Source organism: Acipenser ruthenus, chromosome 50 (genome assembly GCF_902713425.1).
Source record: "Acipenser ruthenus chromosome 50, fAciRut3.2 maternal haplotype, whole genome shotgun sequence".
In the NCBI taxonomy this organism is placed as follows: Eukaryota; Metazoa; Chordata; class Actinopteri; order Acipenseriformes; family Acipenseridae; genus Acipenser; species Acipenser ruthenus.
Window position 1 is genome coordinate 1,742,850 of NC_081238.1, and position 15,752 is coordinate 1,758,601.

At 41.8% G+C, this 15,752-nt stretch overlaps 1 long non-coding RNA gene across 2 annotated transcripts; it reads right to left on the minus strand.

The window, feature by feature from the left end:
* Nucleotides 1-2,378: 2,378 nt before the first annotated feature.
* LOC131721988 (uncharacterized) lies at nucleotides 2,379-15,531 on the minus strand. 2 transcript variants are annotated; one of them, XR_009319978.1, is made up of 3 exons: nucleotides 15,130-15,531; nucleotides 3,362-3,409; nucleotides 2,379-2,644 (listed from the first exon to the last, which is right to left on the minus strand). It is a non-coding gene; the product is annotated as an uncharacterized LOC131721988 (long non-coding RNA). The 2 variants fall into 2 exon arrangements; XR_009319979.1 differs by having other exon boundaries at nucleotides 3,096-3,409.
* Between the last annotated feature and the right edge of the window lie 221 nt (nucleotides 15,532-15,752).

A 15,752-nucleotide genomic window follows, 5' to 3' on the forward strand; every position in this document is an offset into this window, starting at 1 on the left:
CTGGCATTGCAACCCACTGCCGACAAATTGCAAATCAATGAGGAAGCTGAATAGCACAGATTGCACAGCGGCACTTATGGAAAAACAATTTGTTTGCTGTCCCGCCGTTTGTATTGAGCTGGCTATCTCAGAATGCCGTCTCCATTAAAACAAATACACAAGTCCCTGAGACATTTCCATTCACTGTGGTAGGAGATGGACTGCCTCTCACACCCGTCCTTTAAAACCCACAAAGTCTCCGTGCCTCACCTGCTTTCATCCTTTGTGAATGCACACAAATCACCTTGTAGAGTATTTGACTGGTGCACTGAGGTTTGAGATCTGTCCTCTAAATCACTCTAAATCACTGTAGGAAGAGCGATACATTTAAAAAAAAAAGTACAAGTGTTCTGGCTTTTCTGTTCCGTACCACATCGTGGATCGTTATCGCTGTGTTACCTGTATGACAATGTGGGCAATAATCCTTACACTATCAGTGCACTAGAGCGGACATTTAGAAAAGAGCTTTGAAACAGACTTTAAAGTGTAAAAAGTTGTCGGATGTTAACAATGAAAAGAAAAATTACAGGTACGTTATATAAACAGTTGAAACAACACATGTGTGTAACGTTATATTTTTCAGAAACCAGCTCCTTACTCTTTAATCCCAAAGCTCCTATCCTGTGTTAAAACACGCAGTGATCAGAGGAGTTTAGCTTCTCCAGTTCTCATTGAGTAGAGCAGACTGTCTGAGTCCTAACAGCCCCGAGGTGGGTATCCAGGATTGTATTATACATGATGCTGTGCTGGGACACGCCCACCTGCTGGTTTGGGATCGGCAGCTGGCCAATCACCAGCTACCCTTCCTCGCAACCAAACAGCGCAGGCAGGATGTCCTAGACGGATATCAGATATCACAATTTGCACAAATGAAACACAGAACTGTTTACAAAAATAAACACAAACCCCACTTTTCATGTGAAGGGCTTCAGCAACATAACTTGAAATGGTTGCAAACAGCACAAAATATTACCAGTAAGGAAGCCCCACTGCTTCAGGATCAAACCCCAGTCTTCTCTGGAATCCAAACAAACAAACAAACAGGGAGGCCTTTCTGAGTGAGCCAGTGCTGCCATGGCAACCTGCTGTGAATAAGAGAGAGGGGGGGAGAGACAGGGGATCTATGCAGGCAATATCTTCAGAGAGCCCAGCTCAGTAGTGACCGTCGCTGCCAGCATTCAAGGAAAAGCTAACTAAACAATTCCATACATCTTCCATTAGCTGCAGCAGTCTCACACGAGCAGCTATGAAAGAAGCAGATGTTACTTTGGGTTAAAGGAAACTCTTCTTTGCCTGATTCTTGTGTCAAAGCTTGTTACTGGCTGAAAGCATGTCAGTCAATAAGGGAAGTGGCTGCTTAGTTATTGACTGGAAAGAAGCCAGTGAAAGGATGAAAAGGCTCTGGACGTGGAAGACAGTCTAAAATCACGATATGTAAACAGGGGGTCCATTCTTTGTTCGTGAGGTGGCTGTCTTGTTATCCAGTTTTTTTTGTGTTTTTGTTTTTTTTAAACGAATTTGAAGCTGCCTTCAAATCATAATCTTTAGTAAAACCGACAGTAACTTTCCATTTTGTGTCGAAAATGCGTTTATTTCCTCTTTTACCCGATTCCACGACCAGGCCAGCTTCCTCTTTCACCCAGGAACTCAAGGGCGGATGTCACTACCGGCCTGTGGAGGACAAACGTTCCTGAGTAAAAGTATTTCACTGCCTCCAGAGCCCGCTCCTTCTCCACCCTCGCCACGCAGTGCTGGAATGACCTTCCTACAGATGTCAGGACTGCCCAGTCCCTGACCACCTTCCGGTGCCTCCTCAAGACTCAACAGACAGCACCTGTAGAATTCCGCTGTTTTTCCCCTGGGACACTATCACCCTTCCTTAAATGTGCTTTACTTGCTCTTATCTGCCCCCTATTTTACTGCATTTAATCCTGTACTTTAGAGTACTGTAATCTGTCAAGTGTTATTTAATCTGTAGTATTTTGTATTTAATTATATCCTGATGTAACTATCACTGACACTTATCTGCGCCATTCTTGAATTGTATTTTCTCATACTTGTACTTGCTAGAGCCAAAGTCATTGTATTTATCTTGCTCTTAACTGTATTATAATAATAATAGTTGATTTGCCTATGATGTATGAATAAAAATATCAACATAGTCAGGATTATGTTGAAAAATATGTTGCTGCAATATGGAAAATGCGAGATACAGTATCGGTGCCATCATCCAGCCTTTCCTCTTCAAACTGCTGCTCTGCTCAACACAGGAAGGTCAGGAAAGTCAAATATTATGACATCGAAAAGAACCATTCATACTTCTTTATCTAGGTTCACAGTTTGTGACAGAGGTGATAAGAATTGGAAATCAAATACCACGAATGCCACGTAGATGGGAGAATTATTTTATTTTGGATCCCTTGTTTAAACCTTTAAACTGATGGTTTGGTGCAGCTCGTAGAGTAGAGCCTGGTGTGGAATCAGTAATCTCAGGAGAGGTTTGGGCGTTTTTGATGTTCTCAGAGCTTGATGTCTTTGGATCTCAGATTCTTCTCTCATCCAGGAAGAGGAAGCCGATCCCTCCAGACTGCCTGCCTCTTTGAAGCTGGCGAAACACAAAATAAATAAATAAAAACAAACAAACAAACACACAGCCTTTTACACCACAGCTGCAGATTTAACCCTTTCAATGCACAAGCAAACAGAGAGCATTGCCTCTAAATGGGGTTCCACTTCACAAGAGAATAGCATTCCTTCATGGCTATAGTTTGGCCTTTGTGGAAGAAAAAAAAGATAGAAAGAAAGAAAAGGTTTGAGGCATGGAGAATGAACCGCTCCCTCCCTCACTACCTAAGAGAAAGGGCGCTCCCTCCAGTCCAGTCCAGGGCAGGATTGAGGCATGGAGACTGAACTGCTCCCTCGCTCACCCTAAGAGAAAGGGTGCTCCCTCCAGTCCAGGCTTGAAACATGGAGACTGAACTGCTCCCTCCCTCCCTCAGCCCCTAAGAGAAAGGGTGCTCCCTCCAGTCCAGGGATAAGTTGGTTAAGACACTAACCTTTCATTCTGTTTCGGTGTTGATCGAGTGCTGTTGGAGACAGCTGCTTTTCTCGAAGCCTGCAGGATTAAGGGACTGTGTGCATCATTATCAATGAATATTTAACAGCAGGAAAGAATGGGAGCCTGTCTCAGCAACATTTGGCAGAGCGGAGGGGTGGAACTGGCTGTCTATTGATCCTGCAGCCTTCCCGAGCCATCTTGAGAACCTTTCCAGCAGGAAATGCTGCTGAAAAGCATTGGGGGAGCATATCTGTCTTTGCTCACCTCTGGGCTTCAATGGTAGTATGACACCCATCTCAGTTCAGAACACACCTATGAGAAGTCAGAGAGACACAATGTTCCATTGGTAATAGCACAGTTATCTACAGAACCCCTGCAGTGTCTACGAGAAACACACTACTTTACCTTTGCTGTGTCTCAAGTCGTCCTTATCACAGCGTTATATTTTTAAACATATTATAGACTCTTTTAAAATTTTTAATAACACATGGATCAGGAATCAACTGGAGAATACGTTTCTCAGCATTTACTCAGGATTGTTTGGCAGGAGAAAGAGGATTTCTCTTGTCTAAGGATCGCAGTGTATCCACATCACGCTCCCTCCTGGAACAGTGCTGGTTTTCTGTTCCCATGCATTTGAATCAGGGCGGCTGCATTGTTGCTGGAGGGAGCATGATCTGGATACACTGCGAAGCTTAGATGAGTACATCGCTGTCCTGGCGAATGTTCCTGAGTAAAATACAGGCTGAACTTTGCTGGGGACTCCGAAGGGGGCGTCACATTGGTTCTAACGCTCCCAGGATGGTAAACCGGCAGAGATTGCTTCTCCTCATTGCACAACAGCGACCCCTACTGGCCAGACACCAAGCACATTCAGAGTGGATAAAAAGCAGGGCTGGTCTCTGTTCTCTGGGATCGGTAGTCCCGCCCACCTCTGCTCTGGATTGCTCGGCATAAAAGCAAGACACACGGCAAATTACACTTAATAGAAAAAAGCGTAAACACTTTTACACAGAGAATTGTGAGGGTCTGGAACCAACTCCCCAGTAATGTTGTTGAAGCTGACACCCTGGGATCCTTTAAGAAGCTGCTTGATGAGATTCTGGGATCAATAAGCTACTAGCAGTGTGGAGTAGTGGTTAGGGCACTGGAGTCTTGACTGGAGGGTTGTGGGTTCAATCCCCAGTGGGGGACACTGCTGTTGTACCCTTGAGCAAGGTACTTTACCTAGATTGCTCCAGTAAAAACCCAACTGTATAAATGGGCAATTGTATGTAAAAATAATGTGATAACTGTATAATGTGAAATAATGTATAATGTGATATGTTGTAACAATTGTAAGTCGCCCTGGATAAGGGCGTCTGCTAAGAAATGAATAATAATACTAACAACCAAACGAGCAAGATGGCCTCCTCTCTTTTGTAAACTTTCTTATGTTCTTATTTTCTAATTCTGGCTTTAGGCTTGTGAGATCGGAGGATGCTCACACGCCCGCAGGATATCCGTGCTGTGTGGGGACTAACTGCAGAGAGGAGTTAAAAAAACATAACTGGACATTCCAAATTGGGGGAAAATAAATCTTAATAAAAATAATTGGCCACTCTAAATTTTTTAAAAAGTAATTCCCTCCTTTATGCACCTATGATGCATGAATTAATACAAATATCAAAATAATCTGGATTATATTGAAAATCATATTGCTGTGATATGAACACTAGGTACAGCAAAGGGTTTCTTGTAAACACTGCAGGAGGTTGTGGGACATCATAACTAATGAATTCTCTTCTTGTTCAGAATCGCTTTGCAGATCATTTTCTGTTCCACTCATCACATCCTTATCCATTTCCATGTTATTACTTAGCAGACGCCTTTATCCAAGGTGACTTACAGAGACTAGGGTGTGTGAACTTTGCATCAGCTGCAGAGTCACTTACAACTACGTCTCACCCGAAAGACGGAGCACAAGGAGGTTAAGTGACTTGCTCAGGGTCACACAGTGAGTCAGTGGCTGAGGTGGGATTTGAACCGGGGACCTCCTGGTTATAAGCCCGTTTCTTTAACCACTGGACCACACAGCCTCCTATATTGTTGCTGCTCGTTCCTACTGCAATACAGACAGCCAGATTTGCCCCGGCTCTGTCTTGTTAGACTTCGCCTCTTTATATCTATACTTTCCAGACCCTTTTTGTGTGACAGATTTGTCATTTTTATCCTTTCTATACCTACCCGTCTTTCATAGGAGTGACTATTGTTTCTGTATCCCTGATTACTGACCAAAAATTGAAATTCTCAGCCCCAGAGTTTTTTTGTGCAGCTAGGAATATAACAGATAAAAATTTGAATAGATTTGCTCACTGCTGTGCAGCAGGCATTGACAGATTACCCATTATCTTGTGTGCATATAACCTAGTTACAACACCAGAAAAATGTTAATCCAGTTTTAACTTACATTTTAAGGTGCATTCTTGTGCTATCCCACTGTTAATGCTTCTTCAAGGCATATAAAGGTCAGACAATAATACTATTTAAAGCTTCTAAATGAGGGCTTAATGTCTGGCTGATTACATTTCAAGATGTTGATTTCTGTTCATGAGCATGAAGGAGTTCCACTAAAGAAAGCAAAAATGAATTATCTGGCAACACCATGCTGGTATATTTATTATGCATTGAAATGTTAATGGTGATAACCCAAAGGTAACAGTCCATCAGCACATAATTACCTTAAAAGATTTCCTATCAAGATTGCAAACTGAGTGTTTAATGTAAGCCTGTTCCTTGCATTGCCAGGGAAGTGATTCTTTAAACAAACTTCATTCAAATTGCAAAAGCATTTAAAAAAAAAAAAAAACATTACAAAGCGCCCCGTCAAGCGCTGAAAGAAAGAAGCGTGCCTGCACCTTTAAGAGAAGTCTGGGATGAATGAAGAATTATTCCCGTTGTCCTGACCAAAATAAATGTGGTGCATGACAACATATTCCATTACGGGATGAGAAAGGGGATGATGACATCATCTCAGCACGTGAAAAATTGTCAACATAACCATATTATTTAGGTTTGCGAAATATGAGTTTGAAATACAGAACCAGACACCCTATAAAAGACAATAGCCTTAAGTAGTTGAAAGATTGATTATGAGATACGCAGTGATCAAGGCTTTGATCATCCCCCCAGATTAAGGCAGAGTGTACGTCTTCTGGTTTTACCTGCATAATAGTGATGAACATTTCGATTCAGACAGGAAATCAGAAATCTGGAGCAATGGAAGTTTGTGTTGTCAGTTTCAGAAACAGCGCTGTCCAATCCTGAGCCCTTACACGCATGTGTAGAACAAATTCTAAGAACGATGGTTTCTAACGAGAGTTTTACACATTGCAAAGGGTTATACTGGTTTAGGCGTTTTCTTTGATCGCTGTGAAATGATCCTCAGATGAACCATGGCAGTTTCCCTGCGTGTCTGTATTTGAAACCTCCATGAACCCGGTAAAATATTCAAAGGAGTTGGCATAACCCTAACCAATACTTTAAGCACAGCACAGAAACCAGGACCAGAGGACACACAGTTGGAAATTAAGTGGAGAGAGAGGCAAGGAGACATTTTTTTCACACAGGGAGCGGTGATGGAATGGGCTACCTAGTCATGTTTTTGATGCAGAATCACTGGGATCCTTTAAGACCCAACTTGACAAAGTTCTGAGATCAATCAGCTGATGGGAACTGGGTGATCTCTGATGGTGGTTTATTTGGCCAAACCAACAATACAACCCAGAATTCCCAGCTCTGGCAGCACTACAAACAAACAGCAGCTCTGAAGCCTGCTTCAGGATGGAATGGGAAAAATACATGTAGAATTGCATAGTTAATAAATGTAACATGCATCAAACATGATGTCACCTTGGCAAATGATGTGAAAGAACACACCCTGTCACAGCTATTAGAACAAGGAAGGAAAGACAGGCTTGAGGCATGGAGACTGGACTGCTCCCTCCCTCCTTCACGCCCTAAGATAAAGGGTGCTCCCTCCAGTCCAGGGCAGGCTTGAGGCATGGAGACTGGACTGCTCCCTCCCTCCTTCACCCCCTAAGATAAAGGGTGCTCCCTCCAGTCCAGGGCAGGCTTGAGGCATGGAGACTTAACTGCTCCCTCCCGCACCCTCTAAGAGATTGAAAATTCTAGGTAAGATGTAGTAATTCTAAAATGACAAACATTTCAACAGTCTTTCTCAATGTCTTCATTGAAGGTCCTCACAGTAGAACAACAAACAGCTTCTATAAAACAGAATCATTTTTTTTGACATGATACACCAGATAGGAGAGAGAGAGAGATAGAGAGAGAGAGAGTAAGCTGTCTTGTCTCAAAAGCAGGGCAGAGATGGAAGTGAATCTCATTAGATGTGAAGTGCATGACGCAGCGAGATTAAGGTTGTGGGTCTCAGAAACACATCAGCACCATGTTGATAGAGGTCTCTGTCAGGGCCAGCACCATTTTAACGGCGTTTTGTAAATCTATTAGTAACTGTAACCAATTTCCTAAGAGCTTTAGATGACATACACCTACCAAGGAGGGAAAAAGTCAAAAATATCCTTGTTGTTCCTGTTGGAGAGGCAGGAAAATCACAAACATATTGCACCAGAATACCAAATACAGTGCTTTAAAAATGAGAAAAGGGGTTTAGGTAGCTATAATAATAGTATAATATTTTTTTTTTATATAGCGCCTTCCATAGTGGCCCACCATCACAAAGCGCTTTACAGAGGCAGGCTGTGAACTGTGCATTATATGCAGAGTCACTTACAATAGGACATTTATTTAACATCTCATCCGCAGGATGGAGCACAAGGAGGTGAAGTGACTTGCTCAGGGTCACACAGTGAGTCAGTCAGTGGTAGAGATGGGATTTGAACTGGTGACCTTCTGATTACAAGCCCTGGACTTTAACCACTGGACCACATACTGCCTCCTAGTGTCTTTAATTACTGTGTATTTACATAGTAGTTACTTAGTAAATACATGTGTACTTACACATAATTACAATGTTATTATGCATAGTTACAGTGTACTTAACATGTAAATTGTTTTGCACAATATATGTAAGCACACAATTGTATCAGAAATGAGTTAGGGTTAGGATTAGGGTTAAGGGCGTTAAGGTTAAGGGGGCTACCTGTAAAGTTCAGGATTACTTTCAAAACTCTCCTGCTCACCTACAATGCCCTTCATTACACAGGTCCCAAGTACATCCTCAACCTGCTGACCTGCTATGTCCCTGCCTGCAAGCTCCGACTCTGGCCTGCTTGTTATCCCCAAGCAAAAGTGCATCACACTTGGAGAACGCTCGTTTAGCTTCATGGCTCCGACTCTTTGGAAGTCTCTCCCAACTTTGGTGTGTGATGCTCCCACCATCACTCTCTTTAAATCATCTCTCAAGACCCACCTGTTCTCTCTTGCTTTCCACGCTCTTTAAGCCTGGTATCTGCTATTAGCTGCTGTGTTGTTGCTACTATTTCATGTATTATGCTACTATCATGTATTATGCATTTCTCTTTATTTAAAGTATTATGGATTTTCTTGTTGTTACTGCATCTTGTAAAGCGCTTTGTGTTTTATTTAATCGTGCAGTTTAATTTTTGTATACAAAATAAAATCAACCAATTTACAATGCATTACAATGCATTAGTAAGACCTCACCTAGAATATTGTGTTCAGTTCTGGTCACCTCGTTACAAAAAGGATATTGCTGCTCTAGAAAGAGTGCAAAGAAGAGCAACCAGAATTATCCCGGGTTTAAAAGGCATGTCATATGCAGACAGGCTAAAATAATTGAATCTATTCAGTCTTGAACAAAGAAGACTATGCGGCGATCTGATTCAAGCATTCAAAATCCTAAAAGGTATTGACAATGTCGACCCAGGGGACTTTTTTGACCTGAAAAAAGAAACAAGGATCAGGGGTCACAAATGGAGATTAGATAAAGGGGCATTCAGAACAGAAAATAGGAGGCATTTTTTTACACAGAGAATTGTGAGGGTCTGGAACCCCCAGTAATGTTGTTGAAGTTGACACCCTGGGATCCTTCAAGAAGCTGCTTGATGAGATTCTGGGATCAATAAGCTACTAACAACCAAATGATCAAGATGGGCTGAATGGCCTCCTCTCGTTTGTAAACTTTCTTATGTTCTTATGCTCTTAATAGAAGATCTGCATTTTCTTTGCGGCAGTCCAATCATAAGAGTGTGGAGGCGGGACATAAACGGTGCTCTGACTGACCACTTCAAGTGCAGCAGGTATTAGGACCCCTAGGCCCACAGAGTCTGTGCTATATAGAATTTGTGAAGGGCACAGGGGTCTAATATTTGTTTTAGAGGAAGTTAATTTCGTTGTAAGAGCCGTGTTTAAGTGTTGTGCAAGTCAGTGAATATATATTCTGGAAAATGAATTTTTACAATATTACTGTAAGTTCATTTTAGAGGTTTAAGAATGATACAATAACCGTGTATTCCAGTGTATCCCAGTTCATTGCATACATGATCATTTCTGTTAACTCTGAGCATGCCCATGCAGTAGATTCCTGTGAAATGCATATCCCGGTTGCCTCACAGTTGCATGCATTTAACCAGAATAAAGAAAATACATTCCCAAAAGAAATGCACTTTACAATCTGATGCACTATGAGGTATACAGTAAAATGTATTACACTGTGTATGTTAGTGAAAGCTGCATATGCTGGTTGATTGCATACAACTGTTACAGTAGGGACCTGGGCTATGCAATTAACAAGAATCTACTGTAATAGGACTTCGTATAATGATGTGCTTCTGGTGTTAGTTAAAATTGGATTTCAGTGCTTCTTGCATGAATTGTCTCTTAATAAATTCAGTAGATATTGAACATTTCGCCAGCCTAATTATTTGTGTTTACAATAAGAAAAACAGGAACTTGAGCCTGCATACTAATTTGTTTTCTAGAGGTATTAGTGTGGAGTAGTAGTTAGGGCTCTGGACTCTTGACCGGAGGGTCGTGGGTTCAATCCCAGGTGGGGGACGCTGCTGCTGTACCCTTGAGCAAGGTACTTTACCTAGATTGCTCCAGTAAAAACCCAACTGTATAAATGGTTAATTGTATGTAAAAATAATGTGATATCTTGTAACAATTGTAAGTTGCCCTGGATAAGGGCGTCTGCTAAGAAATACATAATAATTAGGGGCAATTCTGAAGATAAATTGCATTTATCTTCAGCGGATCTGGCAATACTGATAGTGACAGTCAAACCGCTACCATTGTGGCAGATTTCATACAGGTAAATGACATTTTCTGTATCGTTTTTCCTTCAGCTTGATTGTATTCACTGAAGGCAGTGAACTTTGTTAAATTGAACAATATTCATCCTGCTTCGGCACACAAGACTAGTCTGAAGTCGCATTGCTTTTTTTTTTTTTCCACAATGACAGACTCTGGCTGTTTGTTTGGCTGTGCTCTACTTCTTAACCAGATTCCTGTTGTTAATGAGCCGATGGTTACACTTCTTTATTACTGTGGGTTTCTTTAAAACAAAACACAATACGATCCCACAATCCTCCAGTGATCTTTGATGCACAACAAGAATTTTCGAGGCTGGACAGTTTTGAAAAAAAGCACTGAAATGCTCTTTTGGTTTGAGCAGTGAGCCGTGGGCAGCCTGTAGTCCCAGGAGGTGGAACTTAAGATTTAGTGAGACTAAAGAGTTAGACTGATTGGATTGTTAGTCTCACCTTCCACACCTGTGTAGGCTTCCCAGCTGACTATGTTGTCTTTTGTGGTTAAATATTTCAATAAAATGAAAAAATATATTCTCGACTCAGTTAGCAGCAGTAATGAACTCAACCAGCCCGTCACAACACAATACTCACCAGGGAATCCCACACAGGGGTAGAAGGGGAGAGTCGTAATCAAATTAGTCTCGCTCTCTTACCTTTAGTCTCAAACGGATAATGCAAATGTAATATGTATTAGCTCAATTTTATACACTATATTGATTGTATGTTTTTTTTAAATCTTAATAGTGGAGTATGGGCGCGTGGTGTGCAGGGGGAGTCACAGTCAGGGGAGCGCAGGGGTCCCTGAGGATCTCCCCTGGTAAAGGCATGGCCGCGTGGTGTGCAGGGGGAGTCACACAGTCAGGGGAGCGTAGGGGTCCCTGAGGGTCTCCCCTGGTAAATGCACGGCCGCATGGTGTGCAGGGGGAGTCACAGTCAGGGGAGCGCAGGGGTCCCCGAGGGTCTCCCCTGGTAAATGCACGGCCGCATGGTGTGCAGGGGGAGTCACAGTCAGGGGAGCGCAGGGGTCCCCGAGGGTCTCCCCTGGTAAAGGTACGGCCGCATGGTGTGCAGGGGGAGTCACACAGTCAGGGGAGCGCAGGGGTCCCTGAGGGTCTCCCCTGGTAAAGGCACGGCCACGTGGTGTGCAGGGGGGAGTCACACAGTCAGGGGAGCGCAGGGGTCCCCGAGGGTCTCCCCTGGTAAAGGTACGGCCGCATGGTGTGCAGGTGGAGTCACACAGTCAGGGGAGCGCGGGGGTCCCTGAGGGTCACCTCTGGTAACGGCACGGCCGCGTGGTGTGCAGGGTGAATCATACAGTCAGGGGAGCGTAGGTTCATGATTGTGTGAAGTTAGTGATTTTCACTGGGGACACTAGCATTGGCTCTGGTGCCAAGGTTGGGAGGCAAAATCATCAGGGACAGGATATTAAGATCCTTTGAAGTACTGGAAAGTGGAGCATGTAGAGGTCAATTCAGCCGTCTAAGTAAAGAGAGACAGATTGTAGGACGGACAGGAGGGCTGGAATAGTCGCTGTGAAGCGATTTAGTAGCAATTTCATCTGATTGTCAGTGGCTGCTGTTATGTTTTAGCAGATGGCTTGTGTCTTTCTTTATAGAGTGTAGCATCTGTCTGTCTGTGCTTTATAGCCCCCCCAGATTAGAGGTGAAAGGCAGAAATGAGAGGCCAGTGGAGCCCACTCTCTGTCTGTCTGTGCCAGCAAGTTCCTTAGATTGAACCCTAGTGAATTAACCTAGCTGCTTCAGATTATTGATATGTATATACTGTGTATATATATATGGGTCTGGAAACTGTATATTTGAGAGCCTTTAATGAATGATGTATGGAATTATTGTGATAGCTGCAATCACTTTAAGTGGGTGGAAATCAGTGTTATTATCAGGCCCATTATATTCTGGCATTTGGAACATTTCATTGTGGTGATAAGAAGCGGAGGTGACATTAACAGGCGTGCCTTCAGGCGGGCGTTTCCTTTTATCTGTGAATTTAAATCAGGTTAAAAAGTTGCCCCTTTGGTGAGATGAATTGACTTTACATTTGCCATTGTCAACTGGGGTAAAGGTCACAGCAGTGATGAGCCAATCAATAGCCATCTTTGAGAAGCAGTGACCCTGTCAATGACACGTCGGTCCACCCTGTCAAGGTCACTTGGGATGCACACTCAGCAGAAAAAAGAGAAAGCTTTGATTTTTTTAAACACTGTCTATTTTTCTGTATCACGTTCTTCTATATCCCTGTTGAAAGGCAACTTAAATATATCCGAAACAAAAACTTTGAAAATTAAACCATTAAAAAAGCCTTTTAATGCGCAAAAATCAGCTAATTATTTAGCCGGAAGTCCGTCTTGGATTTACTGTGAACTAACTTTGAGTTTTAAAAGTTAAAAAATATATATATGATTACATTAAAATAACAATTCAGATAAAAAAGCAAACGTGTGCTCCATTGTTTTGTTACAATAGCAAATCGCTGATGTGTTGTACAATGCATGCCTCTAAAAACACCATCTCTCATGTAAACTGCCTGTCAGAAGTGGAAGCTGTGATTCAGCAGCTGCCCAAGTCCGTACTGCAGTAAAACACATTGGAGTCATTTAAAAGGGTTTTATTTTCCCTACAGATGTCAGGACTGCCCAGTCCCTGACCACCTTCCGGCGCCTTCTCAAGACTCACCTCTTCAGAAAGCACCTGTAGAACTCCTTTTTTTTCCTTATGGACACTCTTCCTTAAATGCACTTTACTTGCTCTTATCTGCCCCCTATTTTACTGCATTTAATCCTGTACTTTAGAGTACTGTAATCTGTCAAGTGTTATTTAATCTGTAGTATTTTGTATTTAAATATATCCTGATGTAACTATCACTGAAACTTATCTGCTCCGTTATTGAATCGTATTTTGTCATACTTGTACTTGCTAGAACCAAAGTCATTGTATTTTTTATCTTGCTTCTAATTGTATTAATACTTGTACTGTGATTCTTGAAATGTATTTTTGTTTACGATTGTAAGTCACCCTGGATAAGGGCATCTGCTAAGAAATAAATAATAATAATAATAATAATAATAATAATAATAATAATAATAATAATAATAATAATAATATTTACAACAACATATCAAAATATGATGATTTAATGCTGATGTTCATTTGTCTCAAGTGCAACCCCTGATTTTTAATCATATTTAACTGCAGTCATTATATATTCGTCAGTGTTTATTCTAAGCTTTTTAGTATATATATATATATATATATATATATATATATATATATATATATATGTGTGTGTGTTTGACATCCTGCCCTTTATAATTATTTCTTAAGTGTTATAATAAATAGATTCAATGTATATCGCTTTGATTAATGTGTGGTTGTTCTAATTATGCTCCACAGCATTTAATAAACTACACCGCGGGTACTTTGAGAGTTGCTTGGTGCGCTGGCTGTAGAGGCAGAGCACCAAGTCTGCTTTGCCGAGACGGGCCAGTCAAACTGAGTGCGCATCACTTATTCCAACCCCTATATCTCCAAAGCCACCTATAAGAGGTTAATAATTCAAAGAGGTATGTCTTTCTGACACATCATCAATAACCAATCATCGACCTTCAGTGACTTCAAAATACTGGCTCAAAAAATGTTCAGATTGACAGATTTGCTGTCAGTCGGGTCTAGCTTAATTAATATTGTACTCACCAAATCATCATCTAAATAAAAAAAGAGAGTAATTTTGAGGGCCCCGCTGTCGGGCCCCAGTCCCCCTGTCCCCCGCCTGGATAACACTGCTTACATCTTTGCATATATCGGGAGAATCGCTTATCTATTTGTCATGATGCTTGGTAGTAACATTATTTAGCTTAAGTAATTACCCAATCAGCTGCTTCTCCTTTTGACTGACATGCTTTCACCCACTAGCATGACACTGCTGTGGTGAAATGACCCAGGCAGTGCTACCGATAACCTGAGAATAAGGTATAGAAACTGAGAACTGTCTTTAACCAAAGGTGGTACAAGATATCATACTTACAGAACTCCCCAGTAATGTTGTTGAAGCTGACCCCCTTGGGATCCTTCAAGAAGCTGCTTGATGAGATTCTGGGATCAATAAGCTACAACCAAACGAGCAAGATGGGCTGAATGGCCTCCTCTCATTTGTAAATGTTCTTATGTTCTTAAGAAAATACTTGTTTGTTATTATATGTGTTTCTTTCAAAACTGCACATTTTAGACTAATGTAGCTACTGGAAGTACAAAACAGGTAAGATATGAAATATTAAGAAAAAACACTCCAGTGAAATTCAAAAATACAGTAAAACCTGTCTAATCCAAACCCTCTTGTGGCAAAGTGCCCCGCCCCTGTGTGCATTTGTGTGTTCTGTGTATGTATGTTGCGTGCGTGTGTAAATGTTGGTGTATAGATTGGTACACGGGATATAAACGGGTCTGTGTTTCACGTGTATTTAAAGTGTAGATTTGTATTTAGGCACGAGGAGAGCACAAATCACTTCACGTGCTGGTTAAATGTAATATGTGAGCACGGGGTTGCACAGAATTAATTCACGTGCTGGGATTCAAGTGAATAATTAATTAGTAATTGAATCCCAGCACAACAGTATATATAGATGCACATTTTCACTCAGTCGTGGTTGGGTGTTCGGAAGAGGAGAACGGGTGAGAGAGAGAGGAGTAAAAGTAAAGTAAAATCGTAAAGAGAAGTGTTTGTACTCACCGTGTTTGTTTGTCTCCGTGCACCGTTTGTTAAGTGTTTAGTCCGTTTTGTATGTCTATTTATTTTGGCGTGTAGTGCCGTGTCCAGTGTTTTTGTGCTGTTTTCAACCCTTTTATTTGTTATTAAACGCTGAGTGCAGCCATTGCACTCAGCTCATCACAACCACCGTCTCTGTCTGTGAATTCTGCTTCTGGTCTGACGCCACCCACTCCGGCCGTCTTTGTGACACCTCTATATAACCTATTGTAATGAACAGTGTGGTCCCCTCTGCTGTCTGGAACCTGGCTATTCTGGAATCCAGTATGGTTTTTGAAGTCCCCACAATGAGCTCTCTCTTGAAAGAAAAAACTAAACGTTTACCAAAACTAACTCAGAGCGAGGTGAAAAACTCAAAACCGCACTTCAAACCGTTTCAGACATTCTGAAGAGAGAAGATGCCCCCAAAAGCAACACAGAGAAAATGTGACTGCCAGCAGAAGGAGCTGAATCCCCACACAGCTACAGTACGAGCAAGAGAAGGCATTTCTATGGGAATGGATTAAACAGGCTCATGCGAATAACAGGTAAGGTCTGTGGAGGCGTTGCTCAGTCTAAAGTTTGCTGAAGTATTATTGTGTTTATTG